Here is an 18,815-nt window from a genome sequence, read left to right on the forward strand (position 1 = left end):
TATCACTAACTGCACACAATAAATGCATTTAATCATTTTTTCTATTTTATGAATATTTATTTATGGTCTCTCACTGGAAAAAATCATTAACAGACAGATTTTAGAGCTCTTAAAACATTTTGTTATCGGAATGAATCAAAATTCTCGCCATGATCAGAAATTCTTCACAATAAACGATGTGCTAAATGCCCACCCGCAGTCTGGAACAGTGGTGAAACGATCCTGTGAGCAGGACTTGTTATCACGGTGGTCAGGTGAGTCTGTTTTTTCTCTTCTCCATCTCCATCTACTCCTCTATTGGAGAGTGATATATTACACAGCCAAAGTGCAGTACAATGTTTTCTTTTTTTGTTGTTTTTTTTTCTTTTTTTTTTTTTTTTTGCCTCAAAAGAGGTTTACCTTCGATTTTCTCTGCTGGGAAGAGCTCACTTGAGGCAGTGGGGGTGTGGAGAGGGGATGATGGGTGAAGGAGAGCAAGAAGCCACTCAGTAGAAGTTGTCTTTAAAGGAAGGATCTCAGTTGGGATGATTCGAATGAAGAAAAATGTGGGGAAAGGGGGCAGATAGAAGGGGCGAAAGCAACGATGTGAAGTGCTGACAGCTGTGTTTGGTGCAGTTGGATTGCAGGGTCAGGAACAGCCACACACACACAAACGTTCACATATCTGCACGCCGCCTCTCCCTGTGAAACTTGTGATGTTCTCTGAGGCAGCAGCTCACCACCAGAGGAAAAATAAAATCACAAAAGGTTTACAAAAGCTACCCCATCCTTATACACATTTGTCCTCCACACACATTTACCCTTCTGTCTTCACACACAGGCAAACACGCACGTACACACACACACAGGGAGAAGTCATGAGGAAATGAATGCCCATGTTTTGTGGGACCACCTGTTCATCCTGGATGCAAGTCTGAGAACCCAGTAAGGGTTAACCCTTCATGTGTACCAGAGCCAGGTGTGTGTGTGTGTGTGTGTGTGTGGGGGGGGGGGGGGTGCGTGTGTGTGGGCGTGTTTATGTATGTGTGTGGAATCCAGGTATTACTTGTACCGTCAGGGACGTGAATTTGGGTGAGCATGTGTGTGAGCGGGTGTCTGCGCTGGCGCCGCCCCATCTACAGCGTGCCCCCATGAGTGGCAGACTGGCTCAGGCTGTCCGGCTGGGACGGAACAGACCCCACTGCTGGACCACCTCCCAAGCGACAAACACACACACTCACACACACACGCATAATCCTCTGGGCTTTCTAGGGAGACATAGTCTTCCCTCTGCTTCGGGTGCTTTTCCAAAAAGAAGGGAGGAAGAATGTGAAAACAAAAAAGAGGATTTAGAGTTGGATAAAAATTAAAAAACCTCCAACAATCAGCTAAATGTTCACCTACTAATACATCCATTCCACACTGTCTCCGATTTAAACTCCAGAGTTTTGACACTTTTTTTTTTTTTTATAATTACATACTTTTCCTGACTTAAATTTCCTGACATGTTTGGTTTGACATTAAATACAAATTGTTGTCATAAATTTGTTCATTAAGCAGTATGTTTTAAAAGTCAGCTGCAAACACAATATTTTGTAAAAATTCAATGGCTGCAGAAAAATGATCAAAAATGCAACGCGGAGCAACGGTTGAAAAAAATTGTCACCTGTTTTCAGAAAGTGTTTATGGTCTAAGAATCTGATTGGTTTCACAGTGAGCAATTCAAAAACCAATACAGCTATGCCAAGACTGTTAAAGCTAACACTTGTAGTGTTGATTATGTTCATCTCTAACATTTAATCCATGTGATAGAACTCAGTCTCTCATTTCCTCCTCAGATCGTTTAGTAGCACAAAAAATGAAGCATGTTTTTCTTATTCTTATTTTCCTACTTATCCAGACTGGAGAATAATAGATGAACTATACATTACATAGAAAGTGTATTATTAAAGACTTTTTTCTTATATTTAAACATGTCTGAAAGCAAAAAAAAACATCATCCACAGAACTTCAATACACTCACTGCTTTAAGACAGTAAACTAATTAGGAAATTTAGCAGTGGCAAATAATAAAAAGAATACAAATCTTATAAATGTGATATTTGTTGAAGTCCATTAAAACATCACAGCCATCAAGATATTCAGACGAGGCCCTTAGTGGACAGAAATTAAAACTAGCTATTTTTATTACAATTAATTTTGTGAAATGAAAACTCTCTTCAAAACATGTTAGGTATATTTGGGGTAAAATAAGCTTGATTCTATTCTCTGGTATTTAAGTAGTTTCATGTTGACAAAAAAAAAGTCAATTAAAAAAGTTTTATAAAGTCATTACTGTGTTTTTCTGTGGGTTTACCCTGACAATACTCAAAATGAAGGTGAATGTCATTGTCTGAATCTTAGCTGAATGCAACATTTCCAGTTGTCTTTCTAAACGCAACAGTCAGCTCATCTTAAAAGGTTAAGCTGCTATGACGAACGCTGTTGGAATCAAAGACAGAGATATTAACCCATTTAATTAAACCTTGTAGGGTCCGATAGCAGCCAGATATTTCTTCTTTAATTGGCAACATTCTGGCAAGGCGCTTTCCAGTTGCTGTTAGCATGTTAGCTTCAGGTAAGTGTTTTCTTTTCCACTGCTCAGTGCGACTCGCCTCTCCTTTCCACGGTTCTAAATGTTTTCCACCATAATGGTTAGGTGGTACCAGATTGTTTTTAAGACATACTTCAAAATTCAAAATTGGAGCTGAAAATGCAACGTCAGAAAACTGTCAGGCCCTGTTTTCGTCAGAAGAGCGACTCCCTTACAATAATCCAACCGGTCAGAACAGCGACTGAGCGTATTTGGAGTTTTTAAGAATTCTCAACATCGCTTCCATTTCCTTTATTGTGGCATTATGTTGGGTTTGTGTTGCATATAACTCATAATGTAACGCTACTTTTCAGACTGTGGGACGACCACACCCAGTGGCGCTGTTCATTAGTTATAATGGAAAACCATGCAAGCTGTTGAGCCATGCTGCTAGGTGCTGATGGAAAACGGGCATGACTTTGACATTCAATAGTCCAATTTAATAGTCTTACTCTGAATGAAATAGTTAGCTATTTCTGGACTAGCCCTAGTTGTTGACTTGGAAATACCAGTAGCACAGACAAAGTTTCCATCCGTTTTGAAGCCGTGTTTCCACAAATCTTTTTTTATGTGCATTCTGAAGCATTGCATCAAAAAAAGTTAATGGAAATAGCAAACTTTTCCATCTAGTGTTTTTATGATCACGTGAGCTGGTTTTTGACCTTTCTGGAAAAAAATAAATAAATAAATAATGTGCAAAAAGTTAGATACCAAAACACATCTGCTGGATAAGTTTATGCTAGTTTGCAACCTCTACTTAATGTTCATTACAGCCATACACAGCATTAACATCTGACAAAATGATGCTTTGCATAGTCTGATTGATTCCCTCCAAATCAGTTTTGCAGTTTTTTTCTGTTTTGCAACATTTAAAAATTTTACTCAAGATTTGCATGACTATAAGACAGAAAGAGAGCTTTTTGTGTCAACATTTCAAGTCCTGACAGTAAAACAAAACAAAACAAAAAAAAAAAAAACGCTTCAGAGCCATACGGTCTCAGTTTGGATTCAATTTGGTAATCTCAAGATTAAAATCTAAAACCACTGAACAAACCTTAACTTTTTCTGTAAACCGTTACTCATATGAATAAAAAATGTCATTCCAATGCTTTTGGGAATTAGGACCACTTAGCTTTATAAAGACACATCAAAACCTGGCCCTCCAGATCTATCACTCCTTAAATCTAAACAAAAAAAAAGAAGAGGGGAAGGATTCTTGGCAAAAATCCTGACTAAACGTAATATGTACTTCTGGCCTAAAAGTATTGGGATCCTCAATAGTGTGGCACTCATAAATCCATACAGGAGCTACCCAGTTCTGACCTGCAGACACACTCCCACACACATATTTGCATCCACACAAACCACTTTGGATCATGAATCTCATCATTCTCATAAGTGTCTGAAAACATGCAAGTGCCATTACTAACCCACCACCAACTCGCCCCACCCCACCCCCACCCCCACCTCACCCCAACAAATAATCACCTAGAAGGAGGAAACAAGAACGAGGAAAGAGAGAGAGAGAGAGAAAAAAAAAGCAATCTTGCCTTTCAAACGAAAAGGGGAAAATGTTTTAAGGGGCAATGAATTTTGTGGAGCTGAATAGGATGTTGGTACATGTTTTACTAAAGGAAATATAATGGCAGACTATTATTAGATCACATTAATCACGAGTGTGCCAAAGGCAGTGACAGCCGTGCTGAAAAGGATTGAAAACGCTGGTAATGGATATAAATTACCCATTGTGTGATAAAAGGATTTTTTCTTCACTAAGAAGGTAAAAAGGAATAAAACACTAAGAGAGCCACTAAACGCTGCTGCGTGTACATATTTATGTGTGTGTGTGTGTGTGAGAGAGAGTGTGAGTGTCCTGCCGCTTCGGTGTGTGTGTGTGTGTGTGTGTGTGTGTGAGCAACATGTAATAACACAAGGTTATCAGAGAGGATTAAAAAATTTTAAGGGAATCAGATAGTGACAGTGAGGCCTCGCATTAAAGCCACCAGTGACAGAATGGAAGTGAGGATTAAAAACAGATTAAACTGGTTTGTAGTGATGGAGATGAAAGGAAGGAGGACAAGAAGGAGGGGTGAGAGAATAGAGAGAGAAAGAGAGAGGGAGCTTTGACAGAGGTCTGTCAGGCTTTTGGCATGGTGATAATGAGTCACATCTTCCATGCACTGTTATTTATTGCTGCCTTGGCTCACAAACAAAAGATCAATAATTTTGAGCAAATCTAATGTTGTCCTCGATGCTAATGCGCTCGTCCATCACATCTGCCATCTTCACCAAGGAGATGGACTGATTCCCTGTTTATTTGGAGATCAAATGCAATCAGATCACATGTCTCTAATAACAGAGAGGAAACAGTCTCATGTGTGAAGACGTGAGGCGCCTCGTATCGCCGTCGACGCGTACGCTTATACATCCGAGTGTCATGGACGCGCAAATGATTATGTATGGCGAGAGAGGCCAATGGGTTGCCATGCCACTTTTTGGCATCAATCTTCATTTCTACCTCAGACTTTGCCGGTGAAAGATGAAGAGTGTCAGCGGCTTGTCCCCCGACAACACAGGAGGCGCATGAGCATCCGTCAAAAGCGGCGCGCCCGATGCTCACTGGTTAGCCCTGCAGCACAGAGAGAGATAAGAAGACAGCAGATCCTTCACTGACAACTAGCCCTGGGTGAGACACTTTCCAGCCACCTGAACTCAATCAGGCCCCGGCGGAGGCAAGCGTTTGGTTGTTTCATTTCATCTCTATCCCCTCGCTCACTCAAGGTGCGTTTGATTCATCTCGCAGAGCCGCGTGCGTGAACACAAATCGCATTTGGAATCCGGAGTCCCTTCTGCTTTTGTTAGCTACTCGTTTTTGATTCTGCTCAACCAATTTAGCTAAAGATCCCAGCACACTCTGATATTACCTCTTCAGTCCGACTCTATGTGTGTCATTTGGACCAACTCGGCTGCTCACTGCGTGCACCGATTCATTCGGGACTGTCTCAGTTCCTCTTGGCACGCCGAAAACACCCCCGCCCCGCGACAATATGTAGAGCTACGATGCTAAGATCCATGGCAGGTGGATACACTAAGCTTCTTCTCCTACTCCCTGGGTGAGGTGTGAGGAGCAAAACAATGACAGACAAAGGTCACCAAGCCCACAACTCCTCACCTGCTGAGGGGCTGACCTGCCAAACACACCCCTGAGGCCCAGGGTAAAAAAAAAGCAAGATTAAAAAAAAAAAAAAAGCTTTTCAGTAGGCAGTTAAAATAAGAACTAAAGATCCAGAAAGAGAACAAAAATATATAGAAACAGAAAAGGAAACTATCACAATTTTACTACATTTGATTGAAACCTGCATAAAATTAATATTAAGAGGGAATTTTCTTTTATTCTCTTACAAAAGCAAAAACGATTTCCATGGAGGCTTAGAAGATCACAATGGGAATTATCGTTCTTTACACTGTAAAAACACAAAATCTTACCAAGTACTTTTGGTCTAGTTTCTAGTGCAAATATCTTTGTACACCTGAAATAAGGCAAACTAACTTACAAGTAAATTTTCTGTAAGAAATAGGAGCTTGCTTAATGTCAATAATTCCTTAATATGGATGACAAAGTTCTAGTTCCACTGGGAGATTATTTCATACCAGCTGATTTAACGTCCTGTAATTGGTCAAATTCAGATATGATTAAAAAAACAACTGTGTTAAAATCAGTGATGAATTCAATCAATATATGTATTTGAATCCATTCAAATACATATATTTTGAAACTTTAAAAGTGCTTCAAATTAGGTGACATTACATGATTCAAAGTTCCATCTTTAAAAACATAAATAATAAGGGCTCAATATTATATATAATTGGCATGCTTGTATTCGTACTTTATACCTATATGCATTACTTTGAATTGTTTTAAGTCTGGATATTTTTTTCTGAGAAAAATGGCAAAGCTGGATATCTGGAATATAAATAAGCAGATGTTTATTGTTTTGAGGGAAAATGTAGTTTAGACGAACTGAATCAAAAGATTAATGGAAAATAAAAACAGCCATTAGACATAGTGCTACAGTCATGGTGTGTTTTGGTTGCACTCATTTGTGTCCAGCTGGATTCTAGTGTTTAATGAGTTTTCCAAATGCACTCTGATTACTTTTCTCTGACAACTTTCTCCAAAATTACACATTTTATTGAAGATTTATTCAATTAACTTTCCTATTTTCAATAAATTAATTATTCCACTAATTTTAGTGAATTATCAGTAAAAAAAAAAAAAACATCTTCAAATTTAAGATGGGCAGGAAGAGAATAAATTATATATCCTGACAACCATTCTATAGATTGCACTCGTGTATAAAAAAAAAAAATCAACTGCAAGCAATATCATCGACTTTACATAATGTGATCAGTTAGATATAGAGCTCCTTATATTGAATCCCCTAGTAAAAATATTTCACATCATTATGCAGATCATCCCATACTTTACCTCAGGTAGAGCATCAAACATCTCACTTAATGTAGTTCCTCCAGCCCTCTGTCATCACATCACTGATCTTAATGCAAAAATAAATGTTAAAATGCTTCTACTGTAATAAGCTTTTTCACCATGGTTTTGGGGTTTTTAGTCGGGACAATACTCGTAATGTTATGTTAATGTAATTTGTCTGGTTTTCACTAGGCACCTTTTTCCTGGAAAGTGCGAGGAAAGACAGTGCTTCATACAGCAGGTCAGGACCTTGGCAGGTGGAGTAATAAAGCCCTGACATAAGGCTGTGACCAGGGAGGCACACCATGACCTATGGCGACCCAAGGCACCTCCCAACTGCACCTAATTCTCTCCCTCACTGTGCCTTTCTTTCCCACTGTTGGCATACCCAGACACCTACAAGCATGGCAGACTTCCTCCATGTTCAGAGCGGTGTAAGGGCACAGTGAAAGGTCAAGGTTCTTGGAAGCTATACAAGAACGAACAACAGTGAGCTGTTGTCCACAATTCCTTGGATTTTTGTCCTTCTTTTGTTGCAATAAAACTCTATCGTAGAGATGCAAATACGTCTCGTCTTGAAACAATTTCCACTGAGGAGTCTTTTTTTTTTCCATGAGTGGGCCCTCGCATGGTGACAGCAGCGATTAGTAACAGTCCTACAATTATTATTTGTTCTTCTCTTACAACATTTGCTTACATGACGTAATTATAGTAAAAATGCTAATGCACGGAAGAATATGCAGCGTCAGTGACAGCCATACACACCCGTGGGATTATGACAGGGTGATGCTGGTTTGTAAAAACCTTCAAGATGTCACTGATTCAGCCAAAGTCACAGTGTTGAACACAGAGTTAGCCACAGTTCTGATCTGTTGCACAAAGTGTAGCAGAACTTCAGAACCATCAACTTCACTAATGGGGGTACTTAAGAGAGGTCAATCAAAATAACTAAGATATTTCACCTCAACTCTCCTAAAATACGTTTAAATCATTTGTTGTATTATCTGGAACAATTAATTAATCATTTGCAGCACGTTGAACAACTTGGGTTTTTACAGTGACTCTTATGGGAGATCTTTTTAAACCTCTTTTTTTGTGTGTGTGTTTGGGTCATTGTGGTGCCTAGAAATTCATTATTCTTAAAAAAAAAAAAAAATATGCCAAACCAACAAAAAAACACCATATTATCTGTCTGGAGGAGGTTACACAGAACTGCAGGACTCTTAATATGATGACAATAATTACACAGGATATCCTTTGTCAGTATGCTACAGTAAATTCCTACCAAACCTTTTTGAATAAGCAGCAACTAGTTAAGAAGAGTAGGTGGAGACCTATTAAAAAAATCTAACCCTGGTGGTTTAGGAAAGGTGACCACTATGGGAAATACAAAATTTGCATTCGTTTTTTCTAAACGCACTGGAATCCGGCTGGACTACAGGGCCAAACTCATCGGATCATGGACAGCCCTGTTGGCTCACATCCCGCAGTCAGTGTGGTTCCATCAGCCGGCTTGTAAGCAGACACTTAAAACAACAGAGAGAAGCAAAAAAAAAAGAGAGAGAGAGAGAAAAAAAAAGTGACTCGCCCAAGTTGTCTTGTACTGTAAGACACATAAAAGGCAGCAGCGTTTTGGGCTGAGGAAACACGTGGAGACAAAGCATCAACACACCACTGGTGTCATCCACTTCAGACTGACAGCAGCCAGCGTTGCCTATCAGTGCATCTGTATCTTACTGAACCGACAGCTCAAACGAAGCAGTCTGGGGGTGAGACGAGACTGACACTGCAACAGAGGCTTTCCGTTCCCGCTGCTTTTCATAGCCCGAGTATTGCCCTCGGGATCCCACCGCACTTAAGAATCATGTCAAAGCTTTTAACAGCGCGTGACGTCTCCCTCAGCCACCGCTGTCATGTTCCCTCTGCTACTCACTTACACCCCCAGCGTACCCTCCTTCTCTTCTCCAAGCCTCTCTTGACTTGAACAAGAGACTTTCTCCCTGAACTTTTTAAGTTGTCATTTTTTTAAGCACACATATCAAAGCTGAGAGTAAATCGGGAGTTTGGGGGGAGACAGATATTTCTCTTATGCCTTTTCTTGCGCTTTAGTACAATAAAACTGTGGAAAAGGCAAAGAGAGAACGGGACGAAGAACAGAGCAGGAAAACATTGGCAGAGATCTTTGTGCAATCCACATCCTTTCTCCACTTTCAACGACTAGCAGTACATCATTTGTATTGATGCAATATTAAATTTCAATATTGCATGTCAAAAGGTACAAAATGATAGATCATAGCCCAGCTAAATGAATTATTAAAGGCCTAAGTTGGCTATGCTATCGGCTTCTCTTACAATCAGCTGTGTCAGAGGAGAGCAGTTGGTGATACTGGCAGCATTTCAAAGCTTTGTCATTTTTCTTTCTAGTCGCTTTCCGGCTTTCTTAATCTAGATTTCTGTCATTTATTAATGTTCCCAAAGAGCTAAAACCCACAGATCTTCCCATCCTCATAATCAAAGCCTCCACTCACATCTTCTAATTTCTCTAAAAAAATGTTTTAAATAATGAATAAAGTCATAATTAAATATTCAATACTGAACATAAGATAAGGCCAAGAAAATATTTTGTCTTTGTTAGATATGTTAAGAATGCAGACAATGGGGACACAGCAGCCATTGCTGTGGCAGTGACTCACTCTGTGTGAGATGATTTATGTGAGTTTATCTCCAGATTCTGTGTGATGGAGTGACTCCTTGACACCCCAGTGCCTGCAGTAGTGCTGTTTTTTACCTGACCTATTGGTCAATTTTAATTCATGACAGCTTCCATGGTTTGTCAGGTTGCAGTTGAAGGGAAAAGAACACAGTGAAAAAGAAACAAGGAAAGGTCAGAGAGTATCTTAGTTGTTACAATGAGCAACCTCTTCAGATGAAACTATTGAAAATTAGATACTGTACAAAAAAACCTTTACATGTCCTCACATCTTGATTTTTGGCCTTTTGTTGGACATCTTCCTGAGATTACCTCCAGTATTTCTCAAAGCTGCCAAACTGGTGCTACTTTAAGGAGTCAGAAGAGAAGAAGTCCGCCCTGAAGCATTATCTCAAGTTGCTTTAAACCTGCTGAGTCAACAAAAGGATTTCCAAGTGATATGAAGGAAATGTTAATCCTCAAGACTGTCACTCTTTTATTTTAGGTTCAATAAGAGCTAATACATGCCTTGTGCAATATAAATCCATGAATTATTACATTCTATTCGTCAAAACTCCCACAGACGTTGTTCATACATTATTGTACAAAACAAATGCAGATATAAGATCTACTGGTTGTTTGTGACGCAGGTTATTTTGAAATATAATTACACATTTTTTTAATATATAATACATTACACTACAACTTAAACACAACACATCAGTGGTAAAATGTAGTAAATTATAATAACAATGGCATGAGTGTGCTCTCATCGTTAATGATTGGCTTATAGGTCACAGGTGGAATCAGTGCTGTGGGACTCAGAGCGCTGTGTTCTAACAGGACGGACTGCCTCTGCCTTACGTGTTCATTTGAAAATTATCTGGCTGCAGGTGTTCTTCTTTGGTCCCAACCACTCTTAGTCCTTCAGAAATTCTTTGCTTTTAAGCCTTAACTTCTACCTCTAGTCAGAAACTTCACACCTAACATTAAGTTTTAGTTTAGAAATCTGAACTAAAATTCAGGTTTCTAAAACTTGTATACAACGATTAGCACAGGTTTTGGTTTGAACATAAAGAAAAAAGCAAATGTTACAGATTGTGGTGCCAAGTCTTAGTGTGGTGTTGAATGCCTGCAACTATATATTACTTGTTCATTCCCATCCTCATTTGTAGTGATGTTGGCACACCTCGATTATTTTATTTGATGGCCATTTTCCACTGGCACCTAGCGGTGCCTGGACCTGGTTCCACTATGCAGAGTTTGGGCAGTTTTCCATTACAATTGAGTAACAGCGTTAGTGAGTGGAGATCATATAGTTAAGTGGTCCCATTTTCCAAAAACTAGTACAATCTGACTATGGAGGCGATGGAAGCTGTACTGAAACCTCTATTCAGTTTGTTTGTTTTTTTTACAAATGGGGGATCAGATTATTAGATTGATTATCAATGATCAAATCAATATTCCTCTAATATATATAAAAACACAGTTTGACCATTTCTGTTTCCATTAAGTCTGTTCATGTGATAAGTCATTAAGCAACATGCTGCTCCAAAATCATCCAACTACTTTCTGTTGTCTTCTTCTTTGTGGTTGCATCAATGGCAACATCCAGTTGTGATTTGTGTGATGCAAAAAAATTTGCTAAATTTTATTTTTAAAATGTTGAGTTGTGTTTACGGTCCAGGAATCATAGCTAATGTCAGGCAGTCACATTTGTGACTCCACCATCTAGTCAATCAAGAACTGATGGTCAAATATGATCAGCTAATATCCACACTTGTTTCCCCAGCAAAGTAGGTTGTAAAAAAGAGGCAAATTTATGACAATTACATCCTTTAAGGAGGAAAACAAAAATGACATTTCTATCATCCTACCTATATAACCAATACTGAGACACATTAACAAGGAAAATCTATAAAATTTTATCCAAATATAAAGATCTTTGCCTGCTTCAATGAGCTTTGATGATGTAAACATTCTAAAATCTTTCTAGAACAACACCCTTAAAAAGTCAACACAAATGTACATTTTAGGCTGATTAGTAAAAGGATCTTATGTTCAAAGTTTCTCATAAAGCAGGTGAACAGTGTGTTTATACTGCACTGTTTGGTATTATATTGTTGTAATATTTTAAAGCACCTTTGAGTACTTAAAAAAAGCACTAAAAAATAAAATATATTTTTATTATAGTTATTAGATTTACTGAAAAAAAAAAAAAAACAGCTCACTGAACAAAGAGAGCCTTTCAGTATAATTATGTTGGGTAAAAACCAGAAAAAAGATTACATCACCTGAGGCCCGAAAAAGCTAAAGCAGATCTTAAAACTCATAATTATAAAAAAATCGTATAATCCTAAAAACAAAAGCAGTTTAATATAGGGTTTTGTGACCATGATCATTACTAACAATAGCTCATGTCTAATAATTGGAAAATATCTCTGACTATAGGTTTGAATCCTGAACATTCAGCTGGAACAGCCAGGCTTGTAGATAAAACACGTATGCAGTTGAGAAGAGCCTCGCTACAGTAGAGCCTGATCTCTGTACAACTGTTAGATTTCCACTGCTAGTGTGATGTCCTAAATCCCTCACCCCCGAGAGGTTTTAATTGCAGGGTCCAGATTGCCAGGGCTGGTCAGGGCCTAGCGACCCCCATGAGAAGTCACAGTCTCCATTTAGCTTCCAGATCCTGTGCAGACCAACACAGGGCCCCCGTGTTATCGTGCGAGCACTGGCTGGCAAAAATTCAATTTTCATCCCCCTTTTGTATGCAAGCCTGCTGTCTTGCCCTAACGATGTTCTGCCGTCAGAACCTCCCCCCACCCCCCACCCCCAACACACACACACATCCCCAACGCACACACGCCTACACGCACACACTCATCCACCCGTTCTCTTGCCTTCTCCCTTCAACAACAGAACACAGTGGAGTCGTTAGGACCCTCTCTTCATTACTTCAAAAAACCAATCATTAGACACCAGAGTATATACGTAATTAGAAAATCACTTCCTTTGCAATCCCGGCTAAGTAGTTTACATACTGTAATTACAGGGACAAAATCAATTTTTAATCATTTCACTGATTGGGCTCATCAGCTCAGTAGGAACATTGTATCCTGCTTGTTGTGCGAAACAACATCTGGGCTAAAACAATTACCCTTTTGTGTTCTAGAGCGTTTCTGAAAATGCCTTGCTGCCTCTTCCCCCCACACTGCGGACTCCCTATTCTAACTCTATTCATTTTAGAACATCTTTTCCCTTTTGTCTTTGTCTTCCAATCCCTTCTTCCCCTGCTTCCCCCCCACCACCACCTCCTTCCTTACCTCGTCTCAGTCTGTCTCTTGCACTCCCTGCCCTTGACTTGGACATGGAGGATCACATTTAAAGCTTTATAAATCAATACTCTATAATAAGCTGCTCTTGACAGAGCAAGCAAGGAAGCAAGAAAGGAGGGGTAAAAAAAAAGAAACAGCAAAAAAAAAACATACTGTATTGCTTTTTTAACACCTCTTGTGTTTTTGATTGTCATGGCCTTGCTGTTCTCATTGACATTTTCTTCACAGTGTTGTCTTCAGCATAAGTTGAGCAGAAATATTGCCGTGTTAAGCTATATGTAAACTGAATGTGTGGTTTGGGGCCAGTTCTAGCGCAAATGTGAAAAAGGGCTAACTGTCTTCATTTTCTTAAAATAAAGCGGTCCAAGTTGAAAGTATTTCTTTTGTGCTAACATGTTTCACCCTTCAATGGTTTCTAAAATGCTTTACATTCTTGTCTGAAAGCGGGGCCCAATCGATCCACATTAGTCTGAACTCCCTCTCTCTCACTTTGAAAACTCCGGAAATCAGATTTCTGATGGAGTGTGTGTGTATGTGTGAGGGCTGGGGATGGGAGTGGGGCATCGGTAAATGCATTGATCACTATATGCAAATTACATTTGCTTTTATTTTTTTGCCAATCAATAGTATTAATTAACGGCTTCGTTTTAACAGCACCCCGCAATCCCTTTGGACGCCGCCGTCAACTTCAGAAATCACCTTTACCCCCCCGCACACCCTCTCCGTCCGCCTGTATCCCACTCCATCCCCCCATAAGTCCCTCAGTAGCCATGGAAATGAACGGTACATGGCAAGGGCCATAAATCAGGAAATTCAATTTGACCATGAGCTCCAGTAGTAACAGTAAAATATGAGTGCTAACACAGCACACAAGTAGATCATTCCTTACTGGTCATTAAATTGCTTATTTTACGACAAAAAAAAAAGTTTCACAACTTAATTTATGGAACATGTCATGAGGCGTAATATTCAGCCGGCAAAAATGTTCAGATTTCTTCTTTTGCCCAAGTGAAGCCTGTCAAAGATAAAAATTAGTAACTGAGAGCACTCTGCAACGAAAATACAGTTTACCTGAGAGTTGACATGTTAGAACTGCAACCCCCACCTTATTTTTTCCTTTTTTTTTTACAAGCTCAAACTCAGATCAGACTAAAAATCTGTTGAATGTTGTCACAGATTTTTAGTTGGATTGAGGTGTGGGATTTAATTGGTCTGTCGGGGACTACAAGTGAAAACTAGTACATAGGACTACAACGCATCTCTCCTGTTGTGATTAATGTTTTATGTGCATTATCCCTGTAATGCATTTAAAAAATTGTCAAAGAAAAAACTTTGATAAGGTTTGCTGTCCTCACTAGGCCTGTCACAATAAAATTTTTGCTGGATGGTTATTGTCATTTTGAGACCATTAGTGGCATATTAATGCAAGAAGATCCCCTCAAAGATAAAAAAACGAACAAAAAGATCATTTCAAAAGAACATTTAAGTCTGGAACTGGAAAATATTTAAAATATACAAAATAAATAAACAAAACAACTGAGATAGCAATAATTAAAATAGATTATTAAGTCTCTTGTAACTAAAATTGACACCTGACTGCCCTGTGTGTTCATGTTTCTGCACACATGAGAGCGCTGGTGGGGTGGGGTGTGTGGAGGTTGTTAACCAGCCTGGCCTAGCTGCTCCTGCCAGGATGCTGGTGTGTGGGATTAATAATAAACGCTTTTTGAAATTAATTATTATGCCTAAAATGCTCTTTTGTGATTTGCTTTGAAGAGCCTGTGTGTGCGGATGTATGTGTGTAAAAAGGGGTTGACGAGGGGGTGGGGCGGTCGAGGGGTGGCTCGCTTGCTCATTTGGAGAGCTTTTCCAATTATACAATTAGTCTGGAATGTAGGCCAGCAGTTCCTTGTGGTCCCTGACCCCGCATCGTAAGTGCCCTCGCTTAACTTTTTTTGTTTTTTTATTCACTTGTTTGCCTGCAGAAAACGCGTTAACGGTGTTTTGAAAAGTAAAAGTTTTTGGAGGCAAAGAACGTTCCTCATGCGGGGAGAGGAGACGTTGATGGCTGATGGCGGAGTGCGTCATGCTAGACGGTGCCAAGCGACGGCCTCAGCCGTGAATGGGGTTACGTGTGAAAACTGATGGCCATGCACTGATACAGTACACAAAGCCATCGGATTGGGGGCCTCTCTGGTCAAATACTGTTTGTTTTGTTGTTTCGTCCGGCAAATCCAAAGACTTCTCCGGACCACCACCACTTTGTGAAGATGGCAGTGTTAGCTGGTCTGGAAGCGAACACAAACACAGCACAATGCTTACTACTGTTGCCTCCCTTTCATTTCCTCTACAATGAAGTGATATGATAAATGGATTTATGATGAAGAACAAATTGTTTTATAATTTGGCCCCTTTGTGAATGTCCCCTCGCTCTTGCCTGCCTGCTACCAAGTGTGCTGTACTGGTTTTAATATGAAGCAACAACAACAGCCAAGTGCCATCTGTTGGCATGCGGATTTTCTGTAATCTCTCTTTACTGATTACAACAATGAATACACAAACCTCTTAAATAATTATCCCGCAATGTAACAAAAAAAAAGGCTAAATAATTATAATCATTAACTCCCACCAAGTCTGCCACTCCTCCAGCAAATGAAGGCTGTCAGAGAGGGAGGAAAAGATAAAAAGAGACACTGAGCGAGAATGGGAGGGTTTTCTTATGCCAAACATGCCTTAATATACCAACGGCTTAAAGAGAACACAGAAGTGACAAATTTAACCCTAAGAACTAATAAAAAGAGTCCTATCTCCATCATAATAACCATACATTTTGTTTTACTTTGCAATTTAGTTTATACAAAAATTTGAAATAGCAAGTTTGATTCAGTTTTATTTTCAGTTTTGACTCTTGACTGATGCTATTTTCATTTGATTTCAAAAAATACTTTTAAAGTTGAAATCTGGATATTTATAGATGTTTTTGTTTCCCATAACAAAACATTTTCCTAATGTGAGAAGATTTATACACACACACACACATATTGTTTAAATGGATTGATCTTTCTAACTTTTGTAAGAGAAATACAAATATCAATTACTATCAAATAGGACTACAACTATTGTGACACACTGTATAACAGGAATAAACTGATCATGTTTTAGGTCAGTTAAGATTCCCAAAATATTTCTATTTGCTAAATTTTAAAATAGAGAAGAAAAGAAGTCTTTGTCTGAAAGATGCAGATTTTAGAAATAAACCAAGATTAATGGCCTTTTAAAAATTTCAAGAAAGTCCAGATGATGTTGCCATGCATTTTGGAAGCTTCTGATGTTGATCTTGAGCTAACTGGAGTAGTTTAGGACAACATCTCACACACACCGCTTCCTTGTGTGACACCATGGAAAAATCTAGGAGCTCAAGAAATCAGGTAAGATATTTGGAAGAGAAATGTAGACCTCAACAAGTCCAGCTTATCGTTGAGAGAAGTTTCTGGAAATGTCTGGATATCAAATTTTTCAGGAAGGAGACGGGTTCTGCATCCAAGAGATGAATGTCTGTACCCACTTAATCATGAAGGGGCTGGTCATTGGGTGAGAGTTCGCTGGTCCCAGGAAGAAACCATTTATCCAAATTAATAGAAAAAAGTCAGATTACAAGATCATCATTCTCGGTAAAATGACTCTTTGTCTATAAGGACGATTAGCATTATACAAAAAAGGGGAGATGTTTGCTAGCCTGAGATTATAATCCCATTGTAAACATAGAAAAGGAAGAACCATGTTGCACTTCACAGAATTGATGTACTGTACTTCACAAAGTACTTGGCAGCATAAGGAGACATTATGTGAAACTATTGAAGCAACAGTTAAGACATCAGCAAGAAAGAACCATGGAGTCTTCCAGTGATCAACTGTAGACCACAGAATTACCCAAAAGATTGCTTAGAGAACAATTACAATGTTATAGAACAGTCATTACAGTCCATCGAGAATTGGTGGGCAGAGCCAAAAAGGTGTGTTAACAAAGTAGCCTAAAAACCAGATGGAGGACCTGGGTCAAACTTCCAGCCAACTGTCCAACTCATACAATTTAAACAGCAACTTCAACAACATAAGGGAATGTATGTTAACTAAAGTCAACATACAAAAATTATTGCTAATTATTTTTAACATTTGGTGAAGATAAATTATTTTAGTAATTTTAACTGACTGAAACTACAAAAGCTTCGTCAAATACATTGTTGTATATGGGGAGAAATTGGCTCTGTGTGTTTATATGGAGCATATGTAAATATCTGGCTTGAAGTGTAACCCAACATTTTTTAGTCAAAGACACCTGAGACCACTTCTGATCTGGGCAACAAACCCGTAACTGACAGAATCTGTTTTTTCCCAAATGGAAAAAACTGAAAACTGTCCAGTGGCTAATTTGAATGTTTCACACTTTAATGTAGTGTAAAAGAATAATAAAATCAGAAAAAAAAATTGCTCAAAATATCTAATTTATTTGAAAATGCAGTAACTATATGATCCAGGAAAAAAGTATTTTTAAAAAAGGCAGCCCGTCTCTTAATGAGTCTTCAAGGACTGGAGTGCCTGTTTACGCACCTCCCTCTATATAAGTCCTCCAAGAGTGTGAGCGTCTGCAAGTTTGTGTGTCAGTGCTTTGTGTGAGAAATGGTGTGAGAATACGTCAAGGGTAGCATGTGTTAGCTCTGCTTCCAATATGAGATAAATCTGTGGCACATACCTCCAATATGACACAAGCCAAAACACCATGACTCACCCATGCTATATTTGATTAATAAAACTACAGCAGGCAGAACTAACTCCTATGCAACCAACAAGTGCCAAGGCACACTTTAGATAAGGACATGTAGCAATATTTCTGCATATTTTAATCTTTAATGAGTGAATAAGAATATGAATTTCGGATATCTGTGTGGGACAGAAGTTTTTTTACCTTAGTAATGCATCTGTAATGCAAACTTAATGTCATAATGGTTGTTATAGAGATCATTTAAAACTTAGAAAATAACATAGATTAAATTTTACAGAAAAAAAAAATAAACGTCTTTTGAAAAGAACAGTTGGTTTTATCAGATGTGAAAGCCAGCCTAACACCTAACTCCATTCCCTCAGACACCTAAACTCTATTTACAGAGATTCATTTAAAAACTAAAAAAAAAAAACACCAAAGTGAGAAGTTGAGTGATTAATAATATAATTGGAGAGAGGAAGAAAGGATATCAGAAATGCAAACAAGAATAAAGTCCTAAAGAGTGTAAGAAAAGAAAGTGAGTGTAATATCTATGGTGTGTGAATGACAGCAATGACGATGATGAGGATGATGATGATGAGGATGATGATGATGAGGATGATGATGATGATGATGATTGCCTGCTGATTACAAACAACCAGGTTGTATGAAGCTATTTAACTTCACAAAGCGGAGACGTCCCCTGACTTGTCATCCAACCTGCCATCACGGACACACACGTGCGGATCTGGAAGTATCCATCACGGTGAGGGATGGGGTGGACGCGCTCCTCCACCTCCACCAATAATGCTTTGCACCTGTTTGCCGTGTCACCTCTACACGCTAATTGTCTCATGGAGGCACATTGCGTGGGAATGACAGAGATGTGGCTTTCTGACAGACCATGTGGGTGCATGTGGCTTTAGCAT

At 38.9% G+C, this 18,815-nt stretch overlaps 1 protein-coding gene across 4 annotated transcripts in view; it reads right to left on the bottom strand.

Annotated features, from left to right (window-relative positions):
- Window positions 1–18,815, bottom strand: part of znf536 (zinc finger protein 536) — a 236,756-nt gene that overhangs the window by 178,986 nt on the left and 38,955 nt on the right. Inside the window, exon 5 of one of the 4 annotated variants that reach the window (XM_044142947.1) lies at window positions 5,130–5,240. The exons of the other annotated variants lie outside the window; for them this stretch is intronic. The gene's annotated coding sequence lies outside the window, so the exon portion shown is untranslated. The remainder of the gene's footprint in view (window positions 1–5,129; window positions 5,241–18,815) is intronic. 4 annotated transcript variants of the gene reach the window in all.

This window comes from Gambusia affinis, linkage group LG02 (genome assembly GCF_019740435.1).
Source record: "Gambusia affinis linkage group LG02, SWU_Gaff_1.0, whole genome shotgun sequence".
Classification (NCBI taxonomy): Eukaryota; Metazoa; Chordata; class Actinopteri; order Cyprinodontiformes; family Poeciliidae; genus Gambusia; species Gambusia affinis.